Raw genomic sequence first — 22,599 nt, 5'->3', positions numbered from 1 at the left:
CACTGAATTTGAGATTCTGAATCTGATGCCTTTCTGGAGTAGTTTTTAGCAGTTTAGGTTAGAGGTTGCTCCAAGCACTTCCTTTGTGCTGAAATGTTGGGGGTTTTTTTGCATCAGTGCTTCAAATACGACATAGCCAGCACTGGGTTATTACTTTATTTTCCCAGCATTCTACTGTTTTCTTTTGCAAGTCTTGGATTTTAAAAAAATTTTTAAAAAAAAAAAAAAAAAAAAGCCTGAGCATTCTGTTGGATTTTTCAGCAAGTTTACAGCTAGGTCTGCGAAAGAACTGACACTGCTTAGGTAACTAGCTCCCATGCATCTTTGACCACAGGGCTTTTAAGAACATTTTCCTATTAAGTCCTTTATAGGCCATAGTGTACAAAACTATGATTTTAGTTGTAATCTAGGTGTAATTGGAATCAGATCTTTATCTGATAATTGTTTTCAAAGAATAAAAGAGGCTTGTGTTTTAAGGGCGGGGGGGGATCTGAATATGCAGTATTTACCAAATTGTGCACAGGAGTTTGAGTGATTAATTTTCCTGTAACATTTTGCTGCAGGCTTTGTGGTCCAACAGCAGAAAGCAACAGACATCGCTTTGATGATTTTTATTGGATGTGCCAGGTGAGGGGGATATGGCTTGGAGTGTATTGATAAACCCCAAACAGCACAAACTCAGTTAATGTTAATGGGGATATGGCTTGGAGTGTATTGATAAACAGCACAAACTCAGTTAATGTTAACGCACAACTTAATGCACAACTTAATGTTTGCATTATACCTTAAGTTTTGGGAGTCTGTCCTGCTTAAAAGTTTTAATCTTCACTGTCCTAGCTAAGCCGTTTCCAAAGTAGTTAGATTGCTCTTATAGGCTATTCTGTCTTCACTGTGTACGTGCAAGACAAACCAAATCTGACCACAAGTAGTAGAAAGAAGTTGAATCTACAGGGACAAAGACAGAATGTTCATGGTCATGGTACTAGTGAGACTGTAGGTCAGCTGTACAGCGGCCTTTGTGTCATTGGTATGCTGACATGATGGTATAAGCCCCCCGACAATTCCCAGCAGTACTATTACGTTTGAATAGATTTGTGTCCAAAACGTCTTCCATCTTTTTTTTTAGATTAGGTTTTTCTTATGTGCGTATTTTTCACCTAAGTGCTGTCTGTCAGATCATAACAAACCAGTATGCTCAGGGGCTCATATACTGTCAGAGATGAGTGCTGTCTATCAGCACTATCATCAGAGATGATACTGTCAGATGCTTTTTCAGCTGAGAGCATGCTGATGTGCTGTAACTTATAAATACAGTAATATTTCTCTCTGTATGGTGTTGGACTTCTGCGCTGGTCAGATTTCAGTAATTATGCTCAATCTGAACTCATATTTTTTACTGGGCAAGGAATTACTTAAGGTTTTGTTCAGAGGTAGAGTGATTTAGGTAGCCCTCCCAGCTTCACCACAGGGTTGATTGCATTTTAACAGGAAATGAAGTTACTCCTTTAAATTGTCTTGGAATCATACAGGATAAAGTAGTGCTGCCAATGCTGAACCCCCCAAATCCTGCCTTTAAAAAGTATTGGGTGACCATGTCATACTGTGGGTTTTTTGGTTTGGTTTTGGTTTTAATGCACAATTATGAAAGGTTAGTTGATGTATATCTCATTTTCTTTCTAAATAAAGTAGAATTACACTAAAACAACATTATAAGAAAAACACCGTAAAATGCACCATAGATGCAAAGCTTTAAGGAACACTTTAAAAGCATCACATAAATTTTTAAGGAAGATTAATTATCAGTAAAGCAAATACATTAAAGGGAAACAGTATTTGTGGATCAGGGAGCTGGGAAGGGAGAAGAACGTTTGTGTCTTGCTGTTGTTTTAGTGGGTTGTTTATACTTTTTGTAGTACTTGTGCCTAATATAAAGAATAAGGGCTTATTTTTTCTTTTAGAAAATAAGTAAAAGTAAATGACACACACTGACTAAACCCCTGATCTGTACAACTTCAAAGTCTGGAAAAGTTTTTACATAGGATCTGACTCCTCTCAGTTTAGGCTCTTATTTTTTGTGTCTTTCTGAACTGAAAGCTTGCATCTCTTTATCTCTTCTTTTTTTTTTTTTTTTTCCCTTGCAAACCTGATGACTGGTGAATTTTGGAGAGAAGTTTTGGTTTCATTGAGGTATTAGGCATCTTGTTGATCAAGATGCTTGCCTCGTTTCTCTATCACCAGAACAAAGTCGTATTCAGCTAGAGTCACTGTGAATGTCTTGTTTGGTATACTTTAGTTCATGTGCAGGTGTTTTTCAGACTCCTACTATAGTAGCATGCTTTTACAAGATTACTGTCAGTAGAGTCATAGGAACCGCAGCAGAGTTCGTATGTCTGATGAAGGTGATAACCATCAATTTGTGATCACGGTCTGTTGATTTAACTCTTTCTAGCTGTGTTCTAGGACCATTTTAAAGAATTTCTAATAGTAGAAGTTGTCTCCTCTTTGCTTAGAACTAGGAGATCTGCAATAACCTGTGGAAAGTAAGCCTTTAGTATTCTTATTCCGCTCAGTAGGGAGACTCATTTAACATGTTGAAATGAAGATTTGAATAAGGGGTTGAGTGGCAGGTGTTTTTCATCTGATTTTAAGTCATCAAAAGGAGATAGCCACCTCTTTCCTTCTTGAGCCTTTTCTCAGTCTTTCTCTTCAGCCAAGCAGTAGCAGAGGTTCATGATCCTGCCTGCATTTAAGAAATGGAAAATTAATTTTATTGAAGGTATTAGGTTAATAACAAAAGAATAAAAGTTTTAAAAAAAAAATTAGCACTAAACTGTGTGAGTTTAATACACCCTGTAAAATGGAGCACTTGCTTCCCAAGTCCCTGTGATCCTAAAACTCAAAATCTCTAACCTATTGAATAGGTTAGAAATGACTGCTGTATTTTCTTTTGAGCAAGAACAACAGTGGCAATATCCGAGCTACAGCCAGTAATCTGTGTCTCCATGTTGCAGTACATTTTTAATAGATACTACAAGTAGAACAGTTTCCAGATAAATGCAATGGATTCTGTAATGTATTAGTATTTAAATACAGGAGTGAACTGATGGCTGTGTTTATAATGAAAGATAAGAAAAAGCAGGAGAAAGCATTAAATGTTTTTTCTTTATTGCTTGCTTCTGATGGGATGATGGCATGAATTCTGCTGATTCGCCAATGCATGTGGTATCATCGCTGCGATGATAAAGGATGATGTGGGAAAGTATCCTTTGGATGGCTTGTGTGACAAGGACAAATGAAGCAAGGGGTAAAAGAGGAAGCAAGGAGTTGCCATATTGGGTTAGAATACTGGTTTTAGCTAGTTGAATATTGTCCCTGATTAGGGCATGTACCCGCTGTTTCAGGAGAAAGTGCCAAAAAAAACCCCCAAAGTGAGTAATTCTTAGAGTGAATTTTTCCTGTGAGAATATCGGATGGCTTGTGTGACAAGGACAAATGAAGCAAGGGGTAAAAGAGGAAGCAAGGCGTTGCCATATTGGGTTAGAATACTGGTTTTAGCTAGTTGAATATTGTCCCTGATTAGGGCATGTACCCGCTGTTTCAGGAGAAAGTGCCAAAAAAAACCCCCAAAGTGAGTAATTCTTAGAGTGAATTTTTCCTGCAAGAATATCGGTGGGGTTTTTTTGTTTTTGTTTTTTAAAGACAGGCTTTTGGTTTTAGAGGGTTAACTAAAATGATCTGAAAATAGTTAACAATTGGGAATCTCTTCACAAAACCTGTGTTTGAAGTAATTTTTCATTGAAAAGACTGACATTGAGAGGGAACACTTTTTAAAAAGAAAAAAAAAGTTCTAATAATTATAAACTAGCCTGTCCTTGGGGAAAGTAATCTTTCCTTAGGAACTGTCTGACACCACAAGTTTTTATCCTCCTGAAAGTCTTGTTTGTAATTGTTTAATAGGTGTGGATTTAGTTAAGGTATGGGGTGATGGACTTATGGGAATCCTGGTGTTTCCCGTCACCATAGTTAGCATTGGCTAAGCATGTTCTCCCTAACAGTGTAGTGAGATCTCATAGTGTAAGTCTCCCCTCTGCATACTTACACAGTCATGAATCTACCTTGTGCCCAGCTGTGTCGCCTGATTTTCATTTTGGAGAAGTGGTGTCTTACCACGCATGTTTGCTCAGTCCATTTTTTTCAATGCAAGTCATTATTGCACCAAATGGCTCATAAATGCATTTGAAGAACCAAATGCTGGTTCTTCCTTGAGAGATTAAGAACAATCTCTAACTAAACTTTTCAAAGCAAGCTTCACTGAATGTGGAGCATTTCATGTACTCACCATTACCAGATTTATTGTTGACAGCAGTGTGTTTTGATTATTCATTTCTGTTGGTATATGAAATACATGCAACCAAAGATCATGGTGATTGTTTATCTGCACTGACTAGTAACAAACAAGAGCAACATCAAAAACAAAGGATGAGGGGAAGGATCTGAAGAACTAGAGGCTGGTCAGTGTCACCACAGTCCCTGGGGAAGTTACAGAGCAAGTCTTTGGGGACTTGGAAGGACAAGGAGGTGACTAGCTGTGGGCCAGTACAGATTTAGCAAAGGGCACCTTCTGCTTTACCAGCCTGATTGCCTTCTGTAATGAAATGATTGGTTCTGTAGATGAAGGGAGAGCAGTGGATGTTGCTTATGTCAGCTTTAGCAAGTACAGTTGTTGATGATATCCTTTCAGAGAGTGGAGATACGGGCTGGAAAGGAGGACTGCAGAGTGGGTGGAAAAAACAGCTGGACGGTCAGGATCAAAGGGTAGTAGTGATCAATCATTTGCAGCCTGTGGAGGTCTTGGGTTGTTTGTAATAGGTATCTCATGTGGTGCAGGTATTAAGGCGGTAGATAGGCTCTTTTCTTGGCCTTTTTATATTAACGATTGAGGGTACCTGCTAATGATCCCACTAATTGGTTTTGCATGTGTATAGAATGGCCAACAGATTCTGTGGACTTAGAAATCAGTATTTTTTAGTCACGCAAGTGTGGTGACCAAACATGCAAAACATGCAAAAATATGTGTATGGCAGAGATGGATCATTTGATATCTGTCAATTATATTTGAGCATTAGAGTAGTAGTCTTCAAGAAGTTAGTTTTTATACAGTCATAATTATTGGTGTAGGGGTTGCTACAAAATTTTATTAGAACAAGAACCTGAAATGACTAAGAAGTCAGGTAACAGTATGTGGTAAATGTTGACCATCCCTAACTTTTTTCCTTTAATTGTTGGCCATTGTAAATATAATGCAGTTAGGGCATTACAAGAAGAAGAGCTTCTTCATTACATATGAAGAAGAGCAACAGAAATTAAAAAAAAAAAAAAATCTTCTTTTCAGAAAGTAAACTTACTAAGGTTATGAACTTCAGAGTCAGTGTTTTCGTTTTATGGTATAATTTGGGGTGACTGCAAGTCTGAGAAAATGAATTACTGTGAGAGTTATAGCTTAATGTAAAGTAAGTAGGGTTGATTAATAAAGGGTAAGGATTAGGACTCGAGGTGACAGGTTAAGATCGTGTGCTGTATTTACAAAGGAAATAGATGAATTTTTGCAAGATTCTGGGTGAACTTGGATGGCTTCTTTTTGTGTAGGTATAATCTATCTTCAGTAGGTCCAGCATACATTTACAAGGATGATTAGTCCTGTTTGGTTTTTTCCCTTTTGTATCCAAGTGGATTTTGTAAGAGCTGTCTCCACAGTAAGTGTTGCCAGTATCAAAACTTCAGTTACCAATTTCCTCTTAGTTGAATGTACATCAAACTTCCTAAAAGTGTTCCTGATATACCCACAAAGTAATGCAAGTGTTAACCTCTACCAGTTTTGTTTCACACTTCTTTTTAGGTGAAGAACTGTAGAGACCAATACAAACACACTGCTGATGAGACATAGTTCTGTGAGTTTGGCCCACTGACTTTGTTGGCATACGGGTGGAAAACTGAATAGGTCCTTCAGGTTCTTGTTCTGTATGATTTCCAGGAAGAAATGTGTGTTCTGGGCCTAGATGTTGTGTATTTCTCTGTCTGCTTAAGAAAAGAAAAAGCAAAATGGAGGTATTCTGAAGAGAGGAAATCAAAACAGAGTATTGTTCTTGAATGGTGTCACCATGGTTTAACTATTAGTGGTGCAGTGTGATAGGGAGGAACTACAGAGTGAGTGTGTCATGAGCCCTCTGGGTTTTTTTGCAGAGATTCTTTCTAAAGTTGTATAATTACTTGTTGTAATGTATACCACAACTCTTAAATACTTAGGTGGTGTTCTAGGTATGTTACCTTTAGGAGTAAGCATCGGTGACGCATAAGCTGTTTGGCCACCAATACAATCATCCTGGTGGGCCTAAGACAAAGAGGTGCATTGTTGTGGCTGGAAAGAAACAGATCTGGCAAACACTCTAGGTAGCTCAAATTGGAACAATAGTTGTTTTCATTTTGGAATGGAGGAGGTCACTTAAGGGGTAGGGACACTCTGGACTGATAAGGGTGCTTTCTTCCATACTTTCCTTTCAAAAGCCAGTAAATACTTCCGTGTTTGCAGGGCAGAATCAATCTGTAGTGTCTCACTGGAGCCTCACTGTACTGGGTGGTGAGTGGTGTCAAAAGTTTAAGAAATTCTCACATAATAGCCAGTAAGCAACCCCACATGAAGATCTGTTGAGCCCTTTGCTACCACTGTGCAAACTCTGACCTTGATTTCTCCTTCATATACTTCAGGAACATATCACAGACTACTTTTGAGTTGCTCTAGAGAAATTTTAAGTTACTGTGCTGAAACACACAGTTACTGCATTTTATCTCAAGTGAGACACTGGGTGATACAAAGCTCACAGCTCTATTCTTAAATAGTGCTTGTTAGTTGTGTAACAAACAACTAGGAAAGGCTGTAATAGTAATTCTTGAAGTGGAACTTCATATGCCTTTATGCAGTGCCAATGACTGCTGTCATCATGCATGTGCAAAACCAGACAGGTTGGGACAGATGAGCTTAGTAAAATACTTTCTGATCTATAAATCAAAGAGAAGATGTGTTGTCATTCCCCGTCCATCCGTTCCCCCAAGTGTCCTGGAAATACAATTAAATGGCAATTACCCAAATAAGACCAGTCTTTGACACATTACTTTGTGAGAAAGAAAGTCATGCATTCCTTTAAAAAACTTGTTAGCAGTTTAAAGTTCTAGTACTGCAGTAGGTAGATTTAGGTCCCAAGTGCTTTTTCAGAGGAATTTACCAGAGCTGCAGACTGAGTGTCTTTGCCCAGATTGCTTCTTTGTATGGTGGGTGGTGAGCCTGGAGTATGGTAGAGGGATGTACTTGAGCCTGGTTTTGTAGCGATTGGGAAGGGCAGATTAGATATTGGCAAGATGGACAAGGACCAGAATAGGAAGCTTCCTGTTTCAGAATCCCAAAGTGCAAACACCAACTGGCTTTTACGGATGAATTCACAACCATAATAGCTTTTCAGCCATGCAAGCAGAGTTCTAAATGGAGGAAATAGTTGCCTGATACTATTGCTTTGGCTACTGCTGCTCTTTCTGGCTTCTCAGCCTTTTTGTTTGCATAGGTTAAGACCTGGGAAATTCTCAGAAGATCATCTTACTCCTTTTAAAGCTTGTGTTTTTTCACTGTATCTTTTAACTGCTGTTATGGGCCCTCTAGGATGTCTAGGTGGTCTGTGTAGACCCTCCTGTACGTATGTCTCTTGACAGACTGGGTGCCTGCCATGTTGTGATGCAGTGTCATTTAATGAGAGTAGCACTAGGATGGGGATTCAGTTCTTGTGCTCTGTTCTTTGCCTTGAGGTACAGTTACTTAAGTGTATTTATTTGTGGTATAAAGTCTAATGAAAAAAAGCCACCTTCATTCAGCATACAGCATGTTGAATACATGTTGGCTTTTAAGGCAGTGCTATCTTGTCTCAGGATGATAACCACAATGCTGTTAACTTCAGAGTGCACATTCACACACCAAAAAACTCAAAAATCCTCCCTATTTTTTTTTTTCTCCCATCATACACTGTGTTAAGGGGACTGAATATGGAGTTTTCTATGTCAGGTCTTTGTCAATTTGAGAATCAGCCACAGGGGAAGTCCTCTCTGCATTTCTGTTGCTCAAATTTTACAAACAGGCTTTAACAGAGGCAGGCTACGTGTTTCAGTTCTGCAGTTATCTATTCGGGAAGACTAGTGCAATCAGGTGTTCTTGTTTGTTTGTTTGTTTGTTTTTTCTTTCTCATTTTAGCTATTGGAGAAAAAGCCTGAAGGCAAAAGATTTCTGGTTTTCAGTATAATTGTTTTGCAGTGGGAAAGAGGCTGGCAAGCTAAGTTGTTGCCAAACTATTGTCAGTCTCTGGATTTAAGAAATGTACGGTAAAATGAAAGTTGAAATTCCCCTACTAGGTCAAAAGGCCAGTGTCAGATTATAACAGTACAGGATGTTAACAAACCACAAACGAAGAATATTGTTTTACCTTACTGAATGCTATGATAATGCACATGATGAGCAGATGGCCTAGATTCATCACTAGATAGGGACAAAAGCTATTGAGGTTCAACCTCAGTGCTGGCTGGCAGTAATGAAGGCTCAAAATTGTATATAGGCATTTTTATGACAATGTACCTGTTCTCTTAAAGTTCAGTTTCTTGATTCCGTTTTCTTTTTGCTCACTTTTCCCACTTCCTTCGGATTGGTTGTGTGGGATTTACTGGGGAGGGGCAGGGGCTTCCCCACGCGTACTTATTTTGCCTACTGTTGTACCCAGGGCCAGTATTACATTCCTGTACTTCCTGTAGATCCTGCATTCCTGGTTGAGTGTTAGAAGCACTAGCGCAGTAGAAGTGTTTGATCAGAGACTGTGTCCCTCTTATTCTGTCCATGTTAGCCAACCCTTCTGTCTGTAGAGACCCTGTGGCATTTAGTGGAGTTCTGCTGAAGATACAAAGGATTTGTTTTGAAATAGTCTAAACAACAACATTGGGAGGAGAATAACAGTTTATTTTCCTTAAATTCTGGAGCTATGCTTCATCAGCTGAAGAGTCCATTTAAGTCAGTTCTTTCTCCAAAGGTGGCCACAATCAGAATCTTAGGGCATATGATACTCCTGAGTACTTTCCCAAATGCCAGCTGTTCTCAGCTCAGAGGAATTACTCAATCAGAAGTGGTTCCTTTGTACTGACTAACCCACAATGTATGTCCAGGCCCTGCCTTGAACCGTGCAAACTCTTAGCATCCACAGCGTAAATGGTTAGCAAGTTCCACAAATCTACCTACTGTGGCTTGGCTTGTTTTGATCCTGGTTCCTGCTAGGTTTATTTGATGGTATTACCTTTCAGTCCTTGTACTGGAAGAGGGAGTGAGCCTTCCTGTCTACTTGTGCTGTGACACGCAAAATTATGTGGAACTTTGTCCACAAGAATTGCTTCTTTTCTAGGCTGTCTCTCCTGTCCTACTTGTTTGTTGTATAGAACAGCAGAAATCTGATTATTCTTGTTGCCCTTCCTTGTGCCCTTTGAAGTTCTGCTATTCTGCTTTGGAAATGAGGGGACTGCAACTGATCTTTTTCTTGTCTTTTTTTTTTTTTTCCCCCCTCCATACAGTTGCATGATACTACTTTCTTGTTTGTTCTGTGTTATTTTGTTTATAGTTCCTGACATCAAATTTGCCTCTCTAACATAGGCTGCACACTAAACTGACATTGACATGGCACTATAACTCCAAGATCTTGTTTTTAATTGCTACTTGTCAGATTAGAGGCCATCTCATGTTTTTTTTCTTTCACATGCTGTCTTGCTTTCTTTGGTGAAGGTTCTCCAACTCTCGGCAACACACTGGTATTTTAAAGCAGATCGGTTTTAACAATTGAAAATTACCTGTATCATATCATTCAAAACTTGGCTATAATCTGTCATTGTCAAATAGGTGGCTTATACCAAATGTTTATTTTTCATATCCTTGATTTCTTAAGGAATCACACAAACACATTTTATCTCTGTAGAGTTAGGGTTTGCTTTCATCGTAGTGCTAACATCATCTTGGGTGTTGCTCTTACTTCTAATCCATATATTCCTGAAAGAATTGTGTGGGGTGGTGTGCTTTCTTCTTTCAGTCATCTTTGAATATAAGTCAAAACCTGAAAGCAGCATCCTTTTAGAATGAAGACTTTTATCTAGATGCACATGAAAAATGTGATTCTCTTTACTTGCCAATAGTACTTCATAAATCTCTTCTTTCTTTTATTTGGTGCTGCAAGACTCCCTTCTGTTCAGTGGTAAGTGATGCTTGTTATAGCTACTATGCAAGCGATTTATGATGTAAGTTCAGGCAGATAGCATTTCTTAACTTTTATGCTGTATTTGTCACAGTTATTGAAGGATTTTGCTTGGAGTTATCCTAACGCCAGAAGAGTTAGGTGGACTTTTTAGAATTAGTTGGGTGTTTCCTTCAGTGAAAAATGTGACAACTGCTATTTAGAGAATAGTGTAGCTTTCATTTATCATCTAAGTAATCTGTCATTCTGTGTAAGGAAGTGTGACAGTGAATCTAGTTTCTTAATATCTAATTTTAGGAATTTTTGTAATGAAATAACAACTGAAAAGATTATGTCATCTCAAATTTTTTCCAGGTTCAGAGGTAAAAGGAATTCCATTTTCACTGCTCTTGTTAGATGATGTATGTAATAGTCATAAAGAGATTTTTTTTACGTGTGAACGTATTGTTTGTGGTCTCCAAGGACTTAATATTTTCTTGGTGTCTGAAAGGTATGTTCTTAATCGTTTTTCTGGTTTGTTCAAGACAACTAAATAGTGTTTGTGACACTGTAAATGCCATTAGCCACAGCTTGAACTATGGACAAATGAGACTGTTGTTGAGACAGCTGATATGTCATTAAAGTGGCTTTCCGTTGTGGCTTCTGATAACTATGGCATAACTAATCAATGGTAAGTTACCTGTCTGAATGTGGAGGGGCAATATTGCCTTTGCCTGTGGTGATGAGTAGGTTGGTCTTGCTCCCTGCTTAGTTTCAAAGAAAAGCAGCACATCCTCATTAAATTTACTTTCAGTGGATGGATGATGGCAGGAAAGAGGTCTTCATCCTTAAAATGAAGATGTTGATCTAGTAAGAGGCAAGTGGTGTATGAGCCCCTTCTTCTGAATTTTAAGAATTGGGTATGTATACCTGGATGCATGTATACATATATGCCAAAACCAGGACAGAGGTGTTCAGAAACTCAAAGATAGGTGGTTACTCGTTCCTGCTGTGCATTCCAATTCTAAAATGAGGAAGGCTATACAAGCGCAGAGTGTTCTACGCATGCCATGTTTCTTTTTAGGGGTTTTTTGAATGTAACACAATTTGTGACTAAATACAGTATTTGCTGGGGAAGAAACTGATCCCTAAGTCTTTGTCATCCAGTGTCTCAAAATGCTGGACAGTGTTGTCTTTTTCTGTCTGTGCATTTGAAATTAATTCTTAGAGGAACAAAGTGACGAAATAGTAATAAATATCAAATGCATCTTGAGCCCCTAACAGAGTTTAAGGCTTCTTAGGAAAGGATTGTGCATATCCTTATTTCAGTTGCCATGAGGAAGACAAGTCTATGCAGTAGCTCTGCCCAGGCTGAAAATAACATTTCTTCATGCTTTGCTCATTTTCCTTGCCTGTTACACGTTCAACAAATTATTTCCCTTACAGCTTCTAGAGTGGAAGGAAGTGCTCTACTGTTGAATATCGTCTTCACACCTCAGGTGCTGTGTGACGTGGGAGGAAGGGGCAGGTGACTAAATAGGAGCTAGCTATTAGAGTAGGGTTTATTTTCACGTAATGGTTGAGGTTGGAAGGCACCTCTGGAGATTGTCTAGTCCAACCCCCTGCTTATGGTAACGTCAACTAGAGCAGGCTGCTCAGGACCATGCCTAGTCAGGTTATGAGCATCTCCAAGGCAAGAGACTCCACAACCCTTCTGGGCAGCCTGTTCCACTGTTGACATTTTGAATAAAATAAAAAATGAATAAATTTTTTTAAACCTTATGTTTAGGTGGAACTTCCTGTATTTCAGTTTGTGCCAATTGCCTCTTGGCCTGTCACTGGGCACCACCGTGAAGAGTCTGGGTCCATCTTCTTTACTCTTCCCCCCTTCCCTGAATCAGATATTCATACACCTTTATAAGATTCCCATGAGCCTTCTCTTCTGTGGGGAGGGTTATTCCTCCCCATGTGCAGGACTTTGCATTTCCCTTTGTTGAACTTCATAAGGTTCTTGTTGGCAAATTTCCCGAGCCTATCGAGGTCCCTCTGAATAGCAGCACAACCATCTTGTCTGTCAGCCACTCCTCCCAGTTTTGTATCCTCTGCAAACATGCTGAGGGTGCACACTGCCCCATTGTCCAGGTCATTGGTGAAGATGTTAAATAGTATTGGCCCCGTATTGACCCCTTTGAGGATTAACAGGGCCATTGCTGATGAAGGTACTTTGTTGAGCCTTCCCCCTTCTCTCTGTAGATAGAAGCAAGCTATCATCTGCCCAGTGCATCATAGCTAAGCTGATTATGTGAATACAGAAGGTAGTTTAGATGCCAGTTGGGGATGTCAAGTAAGACTTCAGCTCATACTCAGCAGAAAGTCCCCTATTAAAATAACTTTCTTTGAATTAGGTCTTAGTGGCCTAAAACTAAGAAGGTTTTGAAAAATTGTCCTGATCTTACATGGGTAAAATGTAGCTGGTGCCACTCAGGAAGGCTATCTTGGCATTAGAGTAGTTCAGTTTGAATTTCACCTCAATTTCACCAGTATTAATCAAAAAGCAGAATGCTAGGTACTATTTGGAAAGGAGAACAGAACTCTGCTGTGTAAATATGAGGTGCACCCACATCTTCAATAGTGTGTGTGGTTCTGGCCCCATGTCTGGACACAGATGATGGCAAAGCAGATGACCAATGGAATGAAAATGCAAGAGACAGCTAAGTAGACTCAGACTCTTCAAGCTGCAAGAGATGTGAATGAGGAAAGATATTGGAGGCCTATAAACTCAGTGAGCTGACAGAGTCAAGAGAGAATGTTTCTTTAGTTGAAGAATAAGCAGTAAAACAAGCTGAGATCTTGGGTTCCAAATGAAACAAGGGTTTCCTTCTTCCATCTCGGTGTAGTTAAGCAGAGGAACTCCTTGCTACAGGATGTTGTGGGTACCAAAAGCTTACACAGTTTCATAAAGCCATTAAAAAAGTTTATAGCTCCAGTAGTATTTTCATTCCTTTAAAAACAAAGATGCTGCCTTTTATTCAAGAAGCTGTTAAGCCACAAATTGTGCCTCAGAGGCTATAGTGGAGAAGTATCTTCCATAGGCATCCTCTGTTGGTCCTGTCAAACAAAATGTTAGACTCGGGAGACCTTTTTGAAAGAGGGTTGGAATGGATTATTTTCAGCTGTTGTTTATAGCAGGACCCTTTCTTAAGATGATTGTATCTTCACTGCCCTTAATGATGCAGGTCAGGGAAACAGGGATGCTGGATCAGATGAGGAGGCTGTGGTTTCTTTTTCACTTAGCATAGATGGTGTGTAAAATTCTGCCTTGCAAGTATATCCATTTTGTCCCAAAGACAACGTGTGACATTTGCGGTAGTGCTTTAGTCTTCTTGTAGTAGATTCATTAATCTATCAACTATAAAAAAACAAACAAACAAACAACTAAAAGTTGCAATTTGCTTCAGTCTTAAGAGTGGGAGTTTTAAGGGACACACCACAAAAATAATGAATACAAATGCAAATTTAATAGTGATTACAAGGGCAAATTTCCATACTAGTGACCTGTCACAACATGAATTTGAACATAAAACCAAAGTAAAAATATCTTTTGTTAGGAAAATCCTCTGTGGGTGTCAGCGGCTGATTCAGAGCTAAGGAGTGTTCCTGGTTCTTTCCCTTTCACTCATGTTGAAAATCATTTCGTTACTGACATAAATGGAGCAAAGCCATCTTTGGTCCTAACACAAGCGCTGTAATAGACAAGCCGAATTTCACATGTGTCTGCAATGCTTTTTTTCCCTATCTAGATCACAGTTTCTATGAGTTTCCTCTACTTTTGTTCGTATTAGGCCCAGCTGTTCAGTATCTAGTTCATTTAAAAACCATAAGCTCCACACAAGTGTTGTGTTTCTTTATGTATAGAAAAATCAGAAAATCAGTTGATTTGGCATAAGGTCACTAGTACAGTTATCAGAGCTAAATTTTTATACTGCTCAAGGTCTCAATAGTATAAGTGTTAGCACTGTGCCTTTTTTTGGGTAACACTGAACACTTGACACACTTGCAATACGAAGCAGTATATGCAGTAGGTCAGAGGGTTATTTCTGAGACACTCTACTTTTGCTATAACGGTTAATTTTTTTTTTTTTTCTAAACAGACTGATAAGCTTTTCGAGATCAGCATCTCTTTACAATGTGACGATACGGAAGCTTAAATTTCACCCGGCTGTTCCTCTACTGCTAGTGGAAGCTAGCGAGCAGAAATAGCTTTTCTGCTGTTGGTATGACTTATATTCCAGAATACTTTCTCATGCAGGCTGACTGATTGGGACCACCATGCTGTGCATGTGTGATAGGATACAAGTTATTATCTTCCCCATTCAGACTGCCTTGAATTAATGAATCTTGACTCACCTTTGTTCAGTTGTTCACAATGATGTGGCACTGTTAGACTCATATTAGTGCTGGGAGTTGAAGAAGGCAAATCTTGCTAAATCAAACTCCAGATAAAATATCGCAGTTATTTTCTAGCTGTGATAGTCTTGGGGTGGAAGGGATGGTGAGAGCTGTGTTCTGTTAGACAAGCTGATGGAAGGGGACAAACTGTTCAGCAGAGTCCTTTCATCGGATTTTTGTTCACCTGTACCTGCCTATGCGAAGTTCTGGGCAGATACTGAAGGCATATTGGATTTAATGTGGCATAAATTTTGCATATCCTTACTTGCAGAACAGTTGATGCGAATCATAACATGCATATTATCATCTCACAATCAAAGCTTCTTTGTATATTTGCAATGACATGGAAGTGTTTTTGTTTCCAGATACGCGTTCTGTGATCCCGCACTGCATAGTATGAAAAATACTTTTGGATAGCTATGGATTTCTGGAGTCTTGAGTTCAAAGCCAATAATGTCTGCAGTTCCTCTTTTCACTCCATCTTCTATCTTGCTTTTGTCTGTTAGTGTCATTTTCAAAGCAAATATTGCTAGACAGCACAGCCTTAAAAAGAAAAAAAAAAAGTTTATGATTCTTGGGGTAAAGGATAAATACAGTAGCTTCTGTACAGATCTCAATTTGTGTAATGAGTTGACAGTCAAGACAATACAGGCATGAGAAAGAGAAGGCTGAAATTGAGGAGACACCTCCTTCAGGTCCTGCTGTGCAGCCCCACTTTGAGGGGGTTATTAGTTGAGACTTAGCAATCCAGACAAGGACAAGATGATGTTGTGCCAGTTCTCCTTAGCACGGAGAGATGGTTGGTTGCTGCTGCCCAGGTAATGATTGTTGATTGTTGACCTCTAGACAGGAGGTAGGAACCAAGAGAACTCAAGGAACCAGTTTCAGGAAAAACAAAGTCTTCCAATGAATGGGTATTTTCAGTAAAATAAATATCAAATCAGTCATGGAATAGAGTAAATGAAATAGTGATGCAGTTTTTATGGATTTGGTAGGAAGAATAGAATCTTAATAGGGAAATCTTTATGGGTTTTGGGGATGCTAAAACATTATCAGATGGCTAGCATATTGGGAATGAAGCTTCAGATGATGTTGTGAGGAAGCAAAGGCATTTTTTGCCTGCAGAGGGAAATTGCCATACCCATCACAAAGTTAAGGCCTCATGAACTCCCCTTCCCTGAAGAACCCTCTCTTATCTAATTCTACACATACAGGTGTATTTTTGTAAATGTGGCAAGAGGATATGCCTAACCTGTTCCATTCTTTCTGGGCAGATAGACCTCAGTTTTATAATCTTATTTAAACAGTCTGATCTTGCTGTGTGTTCACTCCTAGCTGTAGATGGGGTTCTACACTTACGACCATTTTCCTTGATGTCATTTCGACTTAACTTAGGGTAAAAGCCTTACTTTATCTTAAGGCTATTGAAAGGTCTGCAAAAGTCCTTAACCATTACTACTTCTCTAGTTTTCTTAATACGATTTCTGACTTGCTCTTTAGGTTAGGAGTACTCATTTTGTTGTGTTTGTAAAGCCCTTGGGATAACGGGAACTGGGGCTCACATGTATGGCTTGACACAGCCTAAATGATGGGTTTGATTTGTTACATATTCGAACAGTTGTCACTGTGCAGTTGTTGGGAGATAAGAGCATTTGCTGCTGGGTCATTAGAGAAGTGGTTGATTCACACAGATGATTTCCACAGTTGTACTGGGGTCATTCTGCACTCTTTTCTGCAATGAAATAACGAGTGTGTTTTCCTTTTGATTTTTGTGTGTGTTGCTAGTTTTGCTCTTTTGCAACTGCTCTGTGACCCAGCTTACCTTGTCTCCTTGGTTGAGGAAGACTTTTACTAGCCACAGGGATAGTAAAAGGAGTCTGTCGCTGTTAATCTGAGTACAGAAGAGCAATGCAACATGCATTTGTGAGACTGAAAATAAGCTTGTCATGTCTAATGTCTAGAGCAGAGACCAATGAGAAATAGCTAGGTTAGCTGTGCATAGTGTTTTTTACAAGCTTTGTGCAAACAAAGGGGAGAGCTTTGGGGCTGAGCTGGAGGAGAAGGTTGGTGGTGTCCTGATAGATAGGAAAGCCTAAAAGAAGGCTTCTACCAAATGATTCATGTACTCAGGATAGCAGTATGTAGGTGTGCTGGTTTTGGCTGGGATAGAGTTAATTTTCTTCACAGTAGATAGCATGGGGCTGTGTTTTGGATTTGTGCTGGAAACAGTGTTGATAACACAGGGATGTTTTCGTTACTGCTGAGCAGTGCTGACACAGAGTCAAGGCCTTTTCTGCTCCTCACCTCACCCCACCCCACCAGCGAGCAGGCTGGGGGGGCACAAGAAGTTGGGAGGGGACACAGCCGGGACAGCTGACCCAAGGGATATCCCACACCATATGGCGTCATGCTCAGCATATAAAGCTGGGGGAAGAAGAAGGAAGGGGGGGACGTTTGGAGTGATGGCGTTTGTCTCCCCAAGTCACTGTTACACGTGGTGGAGCCCTGCTTTCCTGGAGATGGCTACCTGCCTGCCGATGGGAAGGAGGGAATGAATTCCTTGTTTTGCTTTGCTTGCACACACGGCTTTTGCTTTCCCCATTAAACTGTCTTTATCTCAACCCACGAGTTTTCTCACTTTTGCTCTTCCGATTCTCTCCCCCCATCCCACCGGGGGGGAGTGAGCGAGCGGCTGTGTGGGGCTTAGTTGCCAGCTGGGGTTAAACCACGACACTAGGATATGCTGTGCACCTAATTCTGGGGAAAGTAGGAAGTATATGAAAAAATTACAATGAAATAGTTACCTCAACAGAAAATAAAAATTATACATTATAGTATGGTAACAGTATATTTCATAATTAAAGTCCTGTGGTAATTTTAAAAGAGTGCATGCCCCTAGATCTGCATGTCTGCCTCAGCCACGTCATGATCCTGTACCCATGCAAGACCCATATGTGCGTCACCTTCCCTCCTGTACCTTGGTTTTCTCAGAAAGGAAATGCAGTTGCGTGGGCTGGAAAGGAGGTGCTGTGCCTTCTAGCTAGGTTGTGATCTGGACGAGCAGTACAGCACCCGTATCAGCTCACACCCATCTCGGTCGAAATGGAGAAATCAGAAACTATAGTGTAATTCTTCCCTTTAGTACCTAAAGAGCATCATAAAACACCAAAAAATTGGTGGATCTTGGTAGAAGCAAGTTTTTCCAAGATTTGCATCGGAATGGGGGGAGTAAGTTTCTATGGTACTAAGCCAGTTAGGAGACTGGGAGTATGAAGTTCCAAATTGGTGGAGACTACTTATCTGACAAAATTGCAAGAGAGATGTGAAACACTTCAGACCTAGAACATGTTTTCTCTTTAAATGCATGCACTATTATTTTGTTATTCATGTTATAAAAATGCCCAGGCATGACAAGTGAAATGCAAATCCATTGTGTAAACTTCATAAACACAGAAGGAGAGAAGCTACTGTTGTATTACATCGAACATGCTCCTAAATAATGATGGGTAATGATAATTCCTAGAAAACTTGTGTTCAATAGGGTTTGGGTGTTAGGTCTTGCACATCTAAGTTTTCTGGAGTTTGGGAAAGATGTTTTTACATTTCTGCAGCTCTGGAAGCAGTTTTCAGAGAGGCAAGACTGAACAGTGTAGTAGCAGAAAGAATATGACTGATTTTCACAAGAGAAACTCCACTCTTTTGAAGCAATGGATAATCATCTGAGGAAAGTGGGCTACAGTATCCAAATACCATAAAATCATTTGTCTGTGACCTCATTGTATCTGTATATTACCATTTACTTTTGCTCATCAGTAATAAAAAGTGCAGGAAATTGAAACTTTGATCATGTAGTTAGAGGTTTTCGAAAGGACCACAGTGATCTGATTAGAGTTTATTCTCTTCTCGCTCTATTTTTGCAATCTTAATAGAATATGAGAAGCCTGTTAAACCACAAAGTACAAGTTTAAATTGCATACGGGCTCTGCACAAGGTGTGGACTTATTTTGGGTGATTCCCCACTTAAATAGCTAGATATGAAGGTTAGTAGACTATATTGTGGAAAACAAGGTTCAAATTTTATTGCTGAGTTCTCACTTGGTCTCTGGACTTTCTTATTGACAAATTTGGCAGTGGAAGCAAAAGTGATGGAGAAATTTGCTTGGGTATTGGTCTTCCCACCGTTATTCAAATTACTGTACTTTTTATTTTCCATATCTTGCTGAAGGAAAGATTGACAGTGATTTATTGGTGGCAAATGCATCATAGCAACTTCAGTCATATATTCCATAACCAAACGCGTGAGAGAGTAAGAATTTTGTCCCCCCGCCCTGTTCAGATCCAAGTTTAAAATTTTTAGTAATAGAAAGGGTTTGATATAAATGAATAGGAGCAGAGAGGCCCTTGAACGTGTCATTTTGTGCCTATTCAATTTTAAAGCTTTTAAGAAAAACATCTTTTGGATTTGCTCTTTAGTGTTAGCATATGAGTAGTACAGCACCTGTGAAAGGCTGGCTTCCATGACATTAAGTGGGGAACAGGGAATGTGTGATCAGTGAAAAGTTCCCTTTTTAACCACAGAGAATACCAGTCACTGCAACAAGTATACAAATGACTATGGCTTACTAGACTGTGATCACCTAATCATGCTTTTGTCTGTGAGGCGAGCTGTCAATGGAATGGACCTGACATTTACGTCCAAATGTTAAGGTGTTGCTTTCTGAAAGGCAACACTGCACGGAAGAGAAGCCAGGGTGGGAGAGGAGGGAGGGACAAAAAAAAATACCATTAAAACAGATAACATAAATGCACCTTTCACCTGTGGAAAATGGAAAAGCGAAGGACTTCAATCTGATGCAGCATATAGCCCATTAATACTGCAAATACGAATAGGGTGTGAATACTTTGGACGCTTCAGGATTTTGTATAGGGATAGAATCATAGAATCATTAAGGTTGGAAAAGACCTCGAAGATCATCGAGTCCAACCGTCAACCCAACGCCACCATGTCCACTAAACCATGTCCCTAAGCGCCTCATCTACACGTCTTTTAAATACTTCCAGGGATGGGGACTCAACCACTTCCCTGGGCAGCCTGTTCCAATGTTTAACCACTCGTTCAGTAAAGAAATCTTTAGTTACACCTTAGATGCTCAATGCACGAAACTGCTACCATGCATTATCACAGTAATGATAAAAGGACTTTTCAATGCATTTGTTTCAGACTGAGGCTAGAGGAAGAGAAGTGAACGTGCAATATTGTCATTATTTTGACTCTAGGAGACTGTTTGCTATTATTTTTACGCTGAATTTATATGATATATTCTTTTTTATTGCAAATAATTCTTCTTTTTTTTGGCCTTTAGTGAACAGAGTGATCTAATGCAAACCATTTATCCCTAAATTGAGGTATAAAGATTTGAGCCAGATACCAAAATTAAGTAGCGGACTTTTGCTACTGGCTCGTAATCACTACTTTGCAGAAGCCTTTTCTGGTAATAAGCTTTCTGTGCAAAATGGGAGGCTTTGATCAGCCTTTGAGTGCCCCAGGGAAAGCTCTTGACATTTCCAGAAGGAAGTGAAACATTACCTCTATGAAACATCTCCTATTCAAAAGATTTTGTGATTATATTTTGGTGTAGTGTGATTTTTTTTTTTTCCCCCCTTCATATTTTGGCATGAAATTACCATCAGATTTTGATTCCTGCTGTTTTAATGCTGATGGTTCTTCCTGATCCCGTCATGATACTGAATTGGTTATGGAGCGTAAGACTGACCCATTGTTAGCCTGAGCATCTGAAAATTAAAGCTGTTATATGTATTTGTGGGTGTTTTTCTTCCCTTTCTGGTGAAATGTTTTGAGTTTTGGAGTTCTGAGTCAGTAAAACACTTCATGGCTGAAAATTACTTCCCCTGATGGGAGAGGCAAGTCATTATACCCTTTAAAAAAGGGAATTTATATCACCTGGTAATATTAGGCATTAAAATCTCTTAAAACTATTAAGCATTCAAGAAAATGAGAAAATGTACTGATGAATCAAACTGACCAACTGTTCCCTAAAACAAAGAATTAGAGGCAAGAAGCATATGTAGTGGAAGAAAGCAGGGGGTTCTTGGGAAGGTGTCACTCATTAGGATGCTAACATCTAGAGGATGGCAGGAGGATTCTCTGACTTTTTTAATCCAAGAATCCATTCTCTGGTTTGTAGGAGGTGTGAAAATGAGCCATTGAGTTTTACAATTTGTCCTAATACTGCACCTCTTTTCTTCCATTTTTGTAGGTGTAATACCAAAATTCTTACTACAATTGCTGCCAAAAACATCAGAAGTGACCATCACGTTGGAACAATTGTGATTCTGCCTTACGTGGAAGATAGCTTAACTAACGGGACTCAACTGCTGTAGAAAATAGAGGAGGAAGAGAGATGTATAGTCTTCGGTGTGCTTTTTTGAGGCGTTATGTGACGTCTATACAAAAGTTACAAAAGGTCATGGTAGATTTTTTTTTTCTGCATTTATCCCCAAACGAAAAACGTCACTCCTTTGAAAATACTGGTTGAGGCTTCAAAATTTAAGGAGAGTTCACTGCCTTTCTGCTTTTTAAACCTAGACTTGGACTATGTTGCCAGATTCATGGAAGAACCCTGTTACGTTGAGAAATTCTAGTTGATAATGCACAGCGTAGTGGTAATGCAGAAATGGTATGTAGTGGAAATTTGGATCAAATTTCAAGTGGAGATTTCTCAGCTTGAATCTTTCAGCACTTAAAATTTAGTGCGTTTCTCTGTGAAATAAAACATTGTAGCATATCTCACACTATTTAATGACCGTAATTTCAGGAGGCTCATTTAGAAAGTGGATATGCATATGGGTAGTGTGAGTATGGAGTGCAACATGCAGGTGGGATGTTTTAACAAGAGGATGGAGACAGGTTCTGTTGTCTCATAGGCTACATTTTCCAAAGATAAAATCACCGCTTTGAATCCTAGGCAGTACCATGACAGGTGGAGGCTAGCCTGACTGTTCATGGTGTACCGGATTGCAGGTTTTCTCTGCAGCTGTGTTCATGAGCGTTATCAAATAAAACCATTGCAGAGTCTTGAGATACTCTCCTTCATGTTGCAAATACACCACAACTTAAATTATGTTGGTACGTAGGGACCACAGGGAATGGCGGTTCCTGTGGCTTCACAACCAAATGTGAGACAAGAAACAAGAGAATGAGAGAAGGACCAAGGGCTTCTGATTCAGGTAATGTAGGTAGCTCTAGTACAGTGAAAGTTGTTTGGGTTGGGGTTTTTGTTTTTTCTCATTTATTTTAAGCCAAACGTCTATCTTTGACTTAAGCACCAAGGAAACCGTCTGTCTAAGATTCTGTTTCATTTCAAATACTTACTATTCCAAATGCTAGGTTATCTTCCCATGCTAAAACTGATCTCCCAGTATCTCACAAACTTAATGTACAAATTCTGTGTGATTGAGACAGACTTCTCTTCCAGTGCGAGAAGCAATTTCCTATCTTTTTAATAAAAAAAGTCAGGATGAATAAAGAATACCTTTTGTGGTTTGGGTTATAATTTCATTATTAACAAATGTGATTCATATGTAGAATGTAGGGGTTTCCCCCTATGTTGTATGGTATATCCTTGCTTGTGGTAATTCAGGGTTTTTCCTCTCCTGCCTGTTTAGTTGGGTATATAGTCTAATTCTTCCTGTTCTCCTAGATGACTGTATATTAATTTCTTCCTTTCTGTCCAATCTTGATAGGTTTTTATAGGATTACCTGGTGCGGTAAAGTATGACCTTAAGCAGGGATGTGGTTTAGAGACTCCCATGTTGTCATTCTAGCTATGACACTGCC

Source organism: Aptenodytes forsteri, unplaced genomic scaffold, assembly GCF_000699145.1.
Source record: "Aptenodytes forsteri isolate BGI_AS27 unplaced genomic scaffold, ASM69914v1 Scaffold109, whole genome shotgun sequence".
NCBI lineage: Eukaryota > Metazoa > Chordata > Aves > Sphenisciformes > Spheniscidae > Aptenodytes > Aptenodytes forsteri.
The sequence above is the reverse complement of the archived record's forward strand: the minus strand, read 5'-3'. Positions refer to the sequence as shown.